The sequence below is a fragment of the Dromaius novaehollandiae genome, chromosome 4 (genome assembly GCF_036370855.1).
Source record: "Dromaius novaehollandiae isolate bDroNov1 chromosome 4, bDroNov1.hap1, whole genome shotgun sequence".
Lineage (NCBI taxonomy): Eukaryota > Metazoa > Chordata > Aves > Casuariiformes > Dromaiidae > Dromaius > Dromaius novaehollandiae.
Genome location: NC_088101.1, coordinates 42,501,115 through 42,513,998, shown reverse-complemented (window position 1 = coordinate 42,513,998; position 12,884 = coordinate 42,501,115). Strand labels below are relative to the sequence as shown.

Here is a 12,884-nt window from a genome sequence, read left to right as displayed (position 1 = left end):
TTTCTAAAGCTAATTTAACTTAGAGTGTTAAGAGAAAAGAAACTGCAGACTTAACACTGAACAAATTGGACCACAGTTGCCATTTTCTCTGCTGTGCTAAGGAAATAACACTCCATCTCTTCCATCTTAAAACTATACGAAACTTGAGTTTTATGTTGTGTTTGTGAATAGAAGTTTAAATATGCAAAAAAATAAGTAAAAACAGCATGAAGTCCTTGGTACAGAGGAAACATTTCTATTATCTTTAGCAAAAGTGACAATTCTATTCTCAAACCAAATTGAATTGATAAACACTTGCCTGAGGAACAAGGTAAGAGTTTTCACAAACAACACTTTTCTCATAATCATGCTTGACCTCAGCAATGTTCCTGCTAGAATCCAGAAGCAAAAGAATTAATAATGTTTTTCTGGCAGAAAACAGAGTCACACAACCTCACTAAATTGTTTAAAAAAAATACTAATGCTAACTTGCCCCAAGATTTTGTGGGGAAAAAGTCACAGCAGACAGAGGGCACGAGATCTTGCTCTCATCAGCTTCGCAGCTCTGCTGTGAAGCACCAACTACTGAAATCACATTGAATCTGGCTAAAATAAAGTCCATCCTATGTAAAAGCAATACACTGAATTTATTTGGCTAGTAGTTTTAAAGGCAGAATATTTTGGACAGTTGACATATTTTTCTTGATCTTTAACTGTGTGGCTTTTGAGAATTTAATATGTTTAATCTGTTGAACTGAATGATATCATCGCAATTGACTTCAGTTTGTATAGACTTTGACCATTTAAAAGCAAAGAGGAACATAATTTTCCTAATAAATTAAACTTCACACCCTTGAAAAAATAAATGAAATTATAGGGTTTTTTAAGAGGAATTATTTCTAGTATAGCAGGAAAACATTAAAATCATTATATGGTGTTATATATATGACACTGTTCAGAATTCCTACGGTCTGCTGGGTGCTATTCCAAGTTATTCAGATTCAGGTAAACAAAAAAACTACCAGGATGATCAAGAGAATAGAAAAAACTGTCTTAAGAGAAGAGACAAAAGCAGCCTATTTATCCAGTCTAACAAGTAGAAGGCAGAAAGAAGCTGGGGTTACTTTCTGAAAATATTTGGTGGAGATGAAGGGGGGTGGAAATCCACATGAGAGGTTAGGAGGGTGGGAAAGAGCAATTTAAGCTTATAGACGACATTCACACACAAATCCATGGTTAATAACCGGTATGAAGGAGTGTAAACTGAAATAACACAATGCAATTCTTTTGAAAGGTACCAAACCATCACCACAAGGAGTTTCTACAACAGCCTTCCAGTAGGAAGGAATATAGGGACCAAAATGGTTTTAAGATGAAAATTGGTCAGTATGGAATGCATTTTATGATACAATTATCTGCACTATCAGGAATCTTGGTCAGAAAACCAAAAAGCTTCCTTCCAGATCTGTGGACCTGGATGCAAGAGGTCAACAGTAGATTCTAAATATTAATTAAATATTAACTTTTTTTTTCAGGGTTTTTTAGATTATCTTTTGATCTGTAATATTATAGCAGTATTTCAAAATAAAATGAATAAAAAACTATACAAGACATAAAGCTTCAGACTTAAAAAGATACAGAGATTTGGACAGTATCTTTTGCATGTTACTGCTCAACTATAGCCTCCTTGGATTGCCTGTATAGCATGACTATATATAATGGAGCAGTCAAAAGATAGAAACGGTTAAGCATATTCAAGCAGCATTAGAAAAAGAAGTGCAGAAACAGTAGCTAGTGTGGCAATAGCCACATTCAAATGCTATGAACTACTCAGTACTTTTTATTATTGTCAAGAGGAATATGATCCTCCATACCGACACCACCGAGCTCCTGACCCTGTTAAGAGTGTTGTTTTAAAGTTGACTCATTTGGGTATTGACTTTAGATAAACAGATATTGAAATTACTTACTATTAATAGATGTGCCACAACATTTTATCATAATAAGCCAGAGCTGAATTTATCTTCCTTGTGCATATCTAAGTCCACTTAGGAATGTAAATTTATATACTTAGATTAACAGAATATTTGAAAGGGATTTTTATCTAGGCCTTATAAACTTCTGCTACTTGACGTGCCTTTGTTTTGATGGTTTTGAAACTAGAGTGATTAGCACATTTATATCTCTTCATTAAAAGGCTGTAGACATGATTTTAATATCTCTTTTCATTTTCTTCTGCAGGGACTCATAACTGCTGCTTTTCCCTTCTAAGATAATTCACTGTAAAATCAATTTAAACATGCAATAAAATCAAATTACACTGTGATGTCATAAAAATGACTGAAAAGTTAACATGCAGGGTTTGTCAGTTAAAAAAAACTGTATGAATTTTATCAATTCTGATTGAGGTTATGAAACTGTTATATTATTAAATGCATTATTTATTACTATATATTGAGTCAACCATTTGCTGTCACATCTCTTTCAGACCACAGAAAGAGAAAGGTCACTGGATCTTGGCATTTGTAAAAAGGATACATGTGAACAATAGAAGCGCCGCGATTAGGGAAACCTGTCCAGCCTAATCTGTTTTTAGAAAACAGTGGTATTTCCTTGGACACAGGACAAAGAGAACACCTGTCAGTTGTGGACTGCAGAGTCTACTTCTTGAGATACTCTGAATGCGTTGGTCACAAATGCTTACGGAGGGAATGAAAGAATAAGGCATATTTTCACAACAGACAGTTATAAACAGAAATTTGTTTTAATTGTAACAAGCCTGCATTTTTTAAAAAATCATTTCTCGTTTCTATCTTCATTTTACATTTCACAATTTTCACTCGAAATTTACAAGATCCATGATTAAGAAGGAAAAAAAAAAGAGTCAACAAGCTAGAGGTCCCTTGCTTTAAAATAATTGCTGCTGCAGCATGGCTGAGCTAGAAAAAGAGTTGTATCTGTAAAACAAAAGTCTAAAATAGTTACTAGTGTGGGGAAGGAAAACCCACAAAACCCAGAAAGTCACAGCCTAATAAGTCACTATTCTTCCTGTAGTCAACATATATAGCCTCAAGGCTTCTGTCAGATTTTATCCCAGCTGAACTTGTGGTGTTGCAGAGTACCGAGGCAGGAGAGAATGGCCCATGAGACCCAAAGGGTTGGTTTAATTTTTTTTTTTTTTAAAGCACATTGAGTGCCAGTATTAAATCAGCTTCTTCAGTCAGAGCCAAAGCAGACTTCAATCCCATAACCTTAGTGAGAGTTCTGACCGGGAAAAGAGACTTTTTGTCTCCTCGTCTCCTCCTCTAGTTATCTTTTGGCTATTCAGACTCTAAGGAACTTTTGGGTGTACCCCTGTCTTTCCAATGCATATATACACACATATAAATGCTTCTTTTGAGGAGACGAATGAAATCTAAAGAGAGCTGGAGACACAAGGAAAGAAAAATGTCACTTCAGGATTCAGTTACTGTTCAGAGAAAAATAAATAATAAAACACAGAGAGAAGAGACTACCGTGACTGCTTTCAAAGTGAAAATTTTCACTTTGAAAAGTCTCAAGCAGATAATACAAAAATACGAAGCTATTCTAGACTAGTCTTTAAAGCGATCAGCTGTGCAAAGCAATACGCAAATCTCACTAAGTATCAGTGATAAATATCAGCTAAGTACACAGACCGCTTACGCTACACACATCAATATCAAGGAGAAAAAGCTGTAGGAACATTAAGAAACATAAAAGATTTGAGATCATAAATTGTTTCAGGACAGATTGGAACTGAACCATCAGAAATGGGAAATGTGAGAGGAAAACGCCACATTCTTGTGATATACATGTAAAGGACAAATGGATTTCAGTCCTAAACAAAATAGGGATGAATCAAGATCATGGTTTCATTTTCCTTATGCCAATCCACCCAGCAAGAAAGCTGCACTCCAAGAAACAGGCTGACCTGTTCTAAAAAACAGAGCAATTTGTGCAACCTCATAAGCATGAAGAAGCTTGGGAAAGGAATGTAATTTCTTGAGACAATTCTCTGCACCACATGACATTAGAGATTCCCTCTCCCTCTTCACCCCCCCAAGAAATTGCTTGGGAACTCTTTCCTCACAACATGGAAGAAATTGGCTAGCGTGAAAAAAACCTAACACAGTTCTCTTCAGATCTGTGATCTTCAAATTAATCTGAGATCTATGTTAAAAAAAAAACACTTAAAAACACTTTACAACCTTTTTTATGACAAGAGAAAATAATTATTGACTACAAGATGTGTGTAGCAGGCGTACAGGCAGCACACAGCATTTTCTCATTATATAGAAAATACAGCATGTGAAACACAGAATGCATTTCTCATAATAACATATACGATTGCTTTGTGGGATTTCCAGTTGAAAGAGGTGGAAATCCAAGTCTGGAGAAAGCAATTCAGATCACTTCCTACTGTTGAAAAATGAGTCCAAATAAATATCAGCCAAAATATGCCCAGACCAACAAATGGAAGGGAGAGCAAAGGAAGACAAACACCTCCCAAATCCAAATATGCTGTGTATGTCATGGTAAAAGGAAAAGAAGTTGACCACAATCTTCTCCAAGATTTAAGATACTCCACAGTTTCTCCACAGAAACTTAAGATAAGTTCCCAGTAAATCTGTGCCTTTACTTTGGACTGGTATTAGTCTTTGTGTATTAAATTACGGCTGTCACATTTGATATGCAAAAGCCACCTCAGACAAATTGCTAAAATACATAGATTAATCTGTGCATACAAAGAGGTTCTAAGGCCAATTAACAAGTCTGTAATAAACGAGCAAGGACAGCTTCGCTGTACTAGAGCAGCTGACTCTCCTTGCTGCTGTAGAAATTGGCTAGCCACTTTTAACAACAGCATGTGCTTGCCTGACACTGATTTTGTAATGCACGTATCACTGCAGTCTAGCTCTTTGCTATTTTTATTAGTTTTATTGGAAAGAACATTGCCCTCCTGCACAGCTAGGGATCAAACTGTCCTTCTTGAGCCACACCATTTATTAAACAATTGCTTCACAAGATTTTCATCTTTGTACAATATACTGATCTGGTTGTTGACCCTATGTCATGTCAAAACATGAGCTGCACAGAGTGTGATTTGCTTGGAATAACAAATACTTTTGGAGATGCTTTTTTCAGCAAACTCTTTCAGATCCTTGGATAATTGATGAATTAAACCAAAAACACCACTGTACTTCCAGAGGCCTCATTTCGAAGACTGAGAGGGAGCTATACAAATGGAACTATGTATCACATTGCTTTTGGGGTAGTTATGCTAATACCTGTAATAAAAACATTGTGTTATTTAACAGTGCATAACATTCTGTAGCAACTCTATTGCCACCAGTTAATCACAATAAAAAGAGCTACTTATTTTCCAGCAGAAGGAAATTCCGTGTTTTATCTTGCGACACAAAATAGGCAATCGATTCAAGAATGACATTTTCAGGCTTCAGCAAATGAACTATGTCATGTGTAGATATGCAGGAGAATCCTAACACAATTCACAAAAAAGCGAGACACTGACTCATACAAACACATGACCATTCTTGGCGGGGCGTGGGACAGGACTGACGGACGACGACAACCCCTCCCCAAGACAAAACAAATCCCCCCCCCCCCCCCCCAAAAACAGAGAAGTGGCAAGATCCAAGCTCTAAGATAATGGAAAACTGCTGCCATTGACCATAACGGAGTTCAAACTAAGCATCCACAGGGTGAAGCATTCTAGAAATGCATATGCATTTATTCCAGGAAAATCTCCTCTCTGTCAAAAACCCACTAAGCCGTTTTGAAACAAAGCAGATGACAGCACTCTGTGGTTTAAGTTTCTTGAAAATTCAGTGCTGTTGGTCTGAATAATGTTTGACAAAGTACAAGAAAACACACTGTGCACTTTAATTAATCCACTAAAAAATGTTAAGTTTTCACGCTGGGATATTAAATTCAAGAATTCTGATAGTGTTTGTTTTCTTATTAAATCACCAATCACACGAAATTGATAAGAGCAAACTGAATTGCCTGGGCTTACTTTATTATTGAATTCAGCATACTGTATGTGAAATCTAGAAAAGAAGCAAGCAGCTTCAGAAAAAATTACGCATTGGTGATTGATGATCAGCAAATGAGATGGATTAATACAGCTTCAGCTCTTGATTGTTAGTTTAATTGGGGGAGGAAAACAATTTCCAGGAAAAGGAATCTTATTAAACTTCCACTTAAAGCAGAAAAGGAAGCGATGTTTAAAGTGTTTAAACTTTTCTTCTTCCCTTTTTAGAAAAATGAGTTGGAAAAAAAGCTCGTTACATTTTTACCTGAAGAATTTTGAGTAGCTGTGAATGAGTATTTTGAATTAATCAAATAATCACAGTTTTGTAATTCAACATGATTAAGCATGTTCCTCCTTGGTCAAACAGAGGCTTGAACTGTTCAATTCAGTCAATATCATGCCAGAATGATAGAATCCATAAAGGCACAACATTTTTCCTTCTGCTAAGGTCTCAAAATTACAGCTAATTTGATAAAAATTTCTACAGAAAAATAATAGGAATTTTACATAAATGGAAGACATACAGATGGCTATGCTAACATCATTCATCACTGTACTGAAAATTCTTTATTTTGTCTGTTGGACCAGAAGAATATTGCCTTCAAAGTACATCTGATGGACTAGAGTTTTCCAGCTGACAGTACTCCAACAATGTTGGTTCTACGCAGGCTTCACAGAAGCCTTAGTAACTGAAAACTGCATCACACAAGAGCATGCTGTTTTACGACTGGATTACTCCTTAAGACCCAGCTGAGAATAGAGTGCCTGAAACAGATTTTGATCAAAGCGAAAAGAGTTTTTCTTTCACAATTCTCATGCTTCCTACCAATCTCAGCTGCAAAATAAGCTCAATTAGTTCACTTCTATTATTAATAACCCCCAAAGTAGTAGGAATCTACTCAGGTAAGAGTTCTCAGTAAAGCACTGGGAAACAAGTAAACTAATCAAGAGGAATTCCTGATAAAGCAATCCCTACACACAGAACAAGAAAGCGTAGCTTGTTGCAACTTCTCTGATGTAAGGATGTCCATATGCCTTATTATTCACAGACTTTATTGGCACTTCTAAAAGACAATAGGAGATACCTAATACCAAACTACTAGTAGGTTTGCATAAAGAGCAAGTTATCCAAATATCCTGATTTTGTTCAATGAATTCTTTATTACTTGAAATATCATAAACACTGATTCTTAAAAAAAAATACTAATAATATCAAGATTTGTTAGGCAAAGCTTCAGTATGATTGCAGTTCGAAGTGTAAATATTGACCATCAAGCTTATAGGAAAAAGCTTAAATTATCATTAAAAAAAAAAATCACCAGTTAACTGTTACCCCTGAATTTTTTTCCCATTTCTGTAACTTTTATATCTTAATGAAGTCTCATACTTTCTACTTCCTGCCAGAGAAGGGGACCAAGTAAAAAGTTTCACTTTTTCACTTCACCATGACTAATGCAACTGCAGCCATATGATGACTGTAGCAAGACTTTATACAAGTCTCCATGATGTTCTCACAAGTAAGTAGAAAGATTTGGACAAAGTTACTGTGTATGACTCATCCTCATGAAAAACAAGAGCATGGTTTGCCCTCACATGTCTCATGTGAGAAGGAGGTTGGTTCACCTGTCTATGATTATTTAGTATTTAAATAATGAAAGAGATGCACATTTACAGAACAAGCAAACAAACAGTTGGAAGAGTTTGTAATTTTAAAGAAGAGGTTTAACATGATGCTGATAACTTGGAGAGATGGTCCAGAGATAAAAAGTGGAAGCCAACAGAGAAAAAAACCCTACACTTAAGGAGGAGACAAAAGCACTGACAAAAGCTAGAAGCAGAAAACAATTTGTATCATAGTGAACCCAAATATCCAATGAGTCAACCAGCTGATACTGTTGCAGAAAAAGCATATGTCAATATGACATTCTAGGATATATTAATAAGCATAAGGCAAAGGGGTTATTATTTTATTCTAGATGGCACTGGTGGGATCTCACTGGGCCAAGATGACATTCAGTTTGAAATCCATTCTTAAAGATAAGTACTGCAGAGTCCAGAAGGACGACGGTGAGAATGATGAGAGGTTTATTAAACAAGAAAAAAGTTTATTTTCTTTGGAAAAAAGAAGACAGAGGCATGGAAAGCAATTATTTAGATGGCAGAAGAAGTATTTGTTGTTAGCTCTTCAGAAATAAAGAGGAGAAAAGGTCAAATGCTGGAGGGCTGTTAACGCGCTCAGATCACAAACAACAGTGCAGACAGGGAAAGGGAACAATCAGCAGCCAATGCTATCTTAAAAGGTAAGCATCAGAAAACACGCATGGGGCCTCTTCCACAAAGCCACTCAACACGAACAACCTTTATTAACACGCACGTGGTTTTGGTTTTTTTTTTACTGCTACAGCAATTGGAGCTGCAGGAAACAAGAAACTGTCAGGCGCAGAGATGTTCAAACGCCTCTCGTGTGCTCTGCATCCACGGCTGCCGGAGGTAAGAGCTTGCATTACACAGATCCCCACACGTCTTGCTGGCAGGTTTAATGGCTGCCAGAATTCATCTGACAAAACTTCTGAGCTCCACTTTCATTTAGTCTGTTTCTTTTCTGGTATACAGAGATGCTTTTTTGTACTGGCACTGCTGTAATGTGCTCTCAAGCTCCCACACCGGGAGTGAGGAAATGTCGTGTTGTACCCATCAAAGACACGCATTTGCAGAAGTCCAGGCCACACGCAGAATTTTGGTGCCACAAAAACATTCAAATCTGAAGACCTTGGCGGGTGGGAGGACGGGAAGTTTAGCCACTGTTAAATTTACCTCCTGCTATTTGCCCTGATTTCTATCATCACTTTTGAGAACTGAGAAATTGTTTCTGGGAACTCCATATAGCTCACAATTCTTTACCGTTCCCAGAAACACTCTCGTAGAGCAACGGAGGGGAGCTAAGTCAAGACAAAGGCCCAGCTAAGCTAGTTTGCCTTATTAAAGAACAAGCGTAACTTGGTCTCATTTTTCTAAATGGACAGTGAATAATTGTGAATTTACTTCAGCATTACCAGCCACTTTACACAGACAGCGTTTCCTCTGAAGAGATGTGTGAATGCTGTCTCCTGTTGAAGTTATCCTTAATATTGAGAAAAAACAAATAAGCAAAACTTGGTTTTCTGTCTATTGAAACTCTAGATCCAACCTGAAATAGGCAAAAACTTAATTTTACAAGCACTGGCTGTGGCAATAAAGAAAATTAGGCACTTCAACTACAAAAAAATCTCTGTGACATATTTTGATTAATAGGCATACTAACCAAAATAGATGAGGGAAACGCAAACAGCCACTGAACTTTCAGGCTAGGTCTACAGCATGATGAGATTTATCACATACCAATAATTATGGGTAGACTAAGCAATATTTATACATACCAATTGATAAAAGAAGCTTTTCTTTTTATTCCTGAGGATGAAAAAATACCATTTTACATTTTATGTAACACCTGTCCTTCCAAGGAACTCTTCTGCATCATAAAAAAGCATTTATTACTTACATCATCAGATATAACCATGATGCATCTTTGGCATGAAATATTGCAGATTTCAACAGGGTTTAAGACAAATTGAGACGTATTGCTGCTTCTAATGTAAGTTCTATGGAAAACATAGATGCTAATGGCCTGAGTTAGAATTTGGCCATGACATCAGAGACTAAGACTAGAACTAATCAAACATATTCTGGTTCTTTTAGGAGTTATTCCTGAGGAAAAATATTTACAGCACATTTTGACTTATTAACAAACAAGACCAAATTTACTATTCCCATTTGGTTTCAGTTCTCTTCTTCACCAGTCATCCCCCAAGATATATTAACTATACTTTCCATTTTTAAAAATGTTGAATATCAAACAGATATTTTGTTCAGTCATGTTTGCCCTTCTGTGTCTTAATCATCCTTCCAGAGTCACTCTTTCACTTCTGACACTAAGAGCTCAATCTTTTCTGGAGTCATAGCTCAAGACTATAGCTCCAGAAAAACCTCAAATCAAATTTTCAGTCTTCATTTCAGATTGCTTATCTACCTTCCTCTCAGACTGACCCCAGCCATAGCAGCTTATTTCAATGATCATATTGTAAAAGAAACTCCACAGCCCTGTTGAGTTACATCCTTAGAAGAACAAAATAACTGAAGCATTACTAGTCTGGGTTTGTTTTTTTTTTCCTACTCAGCTTCTAGAGAGAGACCCCATCTCTCAACTTCCTTCAGATCTGACACCTTGTTCAAATTAATGAGTGTAATTTAGGACATTAAGCAGCTTGTTAATCTGCTTGCTGTACACTTCTCAGTTCACACAACCCATCAAGTATTCCCTTCTATTGTAAACATGAAATGAAAAATATTAATCTGAAATTTCATCTATTTTTCTGAGCAACCATTTTTAAAGCAATGTCAGTACAAGCAGAGAAGGGCTATTAAGACAGTTAATAAAAGGGATATACAGTCTATCCATATAATAGGACAGAAAAGAAATTGGATAATTTAGCATAGAAAAAATGAAGGCCAAAGGGGAATTAAGCTTAATTCCTGTAGACATCTCTAGTGGCTTAAAAATCAGAGAAGGGAAGAGCTATAAGACCGAATTGGCTTAAGAACAAATGAGCATATGGTGGTCAGATACAATTTTGGGACAGATGAGAAGAAATTCACTAACCATCATAGAAAAAAGGTTGTTGAACCCTCTACTTACTTAGAAATAGTGGAGATGAGAAACCTAATTACAGTCAAGATATACTTGTTATATTTCTGGAAGTGATAATATGACATTGTTGCCTGTGACAATAGGGCAGTGGGAAATGCCACTCTAAACATATGAAGTTGCTTTATTACTAACAGTGCTTCAAAGAGAAATGAAGTCCTGCTATGAGATCTATCCTACAGACATTATCTGAAAAGTGTCTAATGTCCTAAGAAATGTGGGTACAGTACTATAGCTGCCCATTTTAACTATTGCTTATTATCTGTAATTGTAAAAGAGGTAACGAACAAGCATATAGCTAGTTTTGGCTCAAAAAAGGAAAATGTAACCTCTAACCATAGGACCACTGTATTACATTCACTTAAACAGGCAGTCTTTGGCAATTTGAATCCTATTTCTTTCAGCAGTCATAATCCTATGCTGCACATTTGAGTTATGCCATCAAAAATATTGTCCTTTGGCCTGAAGAAACAAATGTGTTTGTAAAATATGCAAATCTCTGTTTTTGTAAAGATTTGCAAGTCCTCACAAAAAGCAAAAGAAATAGATATGTTATACATATCTCCAAAGCAAAAAACAGTATTTGGTGGCTTTAAAATGAAGACTATCTTGCTGTGTTTCATAAGATGATCTTAAAATTTAGGGGCATATTGTCCTATTTTAAGCAGGGCTGAGCCAGTTCTTGTCAGTGAAGTAATTTTAGGGACTTTATTCATACTGCTGCCAAAACTCTTGATCCTCATGGTTGATAGCCTTCTCTGATGGAGGACATCAATTTGTCCGAAATCAGTTCCCTGCTATCCTCTTTCTCATGCTTGCTCACAGGAAAATGAAAGAAATAGCCCTCCAGGATTAATTTCTTACCTGTACTAAACCCAAACCCTCTGATAATTTCTCAGAACCAGAACAGGTGTAGGAATATTCAGAGCAAAATGTCATTAAACTGACACTAACAGGAGAGGCACGTTGGTTAAGACTCCAAATGAGGAGGATGCGAGGAAGACTCAGCAAATATAAGGAATGAACCACCCTCTCACTTAACAGGTGCTAGCTCAGGGTAATAAAGATAAGCTTGCACTACTAGAGTTTGTGCTGTTTCTGCTCTGTGGATAAAGTGAATAGAAGACGATCGTTTCCAGGTCTGTCAATTTGACACATTTTAAATGCACTTAATTTAAAATAGGAATAAATTACTAAGTAGTGTCAGTATTTACTCTGAAAAAAGAACCTATGCCTTAGGAGGATGAATAATGTCTGATGAAAACATCAGCCAAAAAGCTGCAGAACATCAACGCTTAAAATGGCTTTAATAAGTTTAATAAAAGAAACAGTTATGCAGCGTAGAGAGAAAATAACTTTTGGTTAACGTAGATAATTTCCCTGGGAGCCAGGACTGGCCTCAGTTCTGTTGTTACATTATACAGAATGCATGCATTTTCATTAAATGTTGCTCTGGTATATCTAAAATGTAGGACAGATGATTTACTGTGTCAACAGGACATGCTGCCCTAAGATGCAAAATCCTTCACAAAATTAACCAAATTGGACCCAACTGTGAAAAGGGTCAGGTCATTTAAGCAATAAATCTGGTTTCCATCACAAAATGTACTATGTGGAAAAAACTCTTTCTGTTTAAATGGCTTCATTGTCAACTATGTAGTGGCCATCAGCCAAAAAACATTCTCTTTCTCATTATCTTGGGATTGGCTTGGATTCCGGGAACGTAAACTGGTCTGAAGGAATCAAGTGAATGCAAAGCAGACTACAATGTACAACAGGAACATGACTTACCAAGTATATGATAGTGTGTAATCAGAACATGACTTAAAAGGTCTTGCTTTAAATTTGTATTTACCAGAAGTCTCTTCCAATAATTTAATTGTAGATTATAAAGTGATAAAAAATAGCAGAAGAACACAGAGGTCATATCTACACTTCTGCAAACCAGCTCCTCTGAATTTTCATACTTTTGGGGTATAGGAGAGGCTTAGCTGTTAGTCCTGAAGACTGGGAACAGCACAAAACAAACTAGGAGAGAGAAAGTAGTTAAAAAAAATAGTATAAGAAATTAAGACATCCCCACACTTC

The 12,884-nt window shown here is 36.3% G+C and overlaps 1 protein-coding gene and 1 long non-coding RNA gene across 3 annotated transcripts in view; one reads left to right on the top strand and one right to left on the bottom strand.

Moving 5' to 3' along the window:
* The window catches only part of LOC112995306 (uncharacterized), a 32,528-nt gene extending 27,142 nt beyond the window's left edge, over nucleotides 1–5,386 (top strand). Inside the window, exon 3 of one of the 2 annotated variants that reach the window (XR_003262166.2) lies at nucleotides 2,468–5,386. This is a non-coding gene — a long non-coding RNA (uncharacterized LOC112995306). Of the gene's footprint in view, nucleotides 1–2,220; nucleotides 2,422–2,467 lie in introns of those variants that run through there. The other variant, XR_010389001.1, reaches the window with a different exon arrangement.
* Nucleotides 1–12,884, bottom strand: part of TMEM144 (transmembrane protein 144) — an 85,348-nt gene that overhangs the window by 21,646 nt on the left and 50,818 nt on the right. The window lies entirely within an intron of this gene.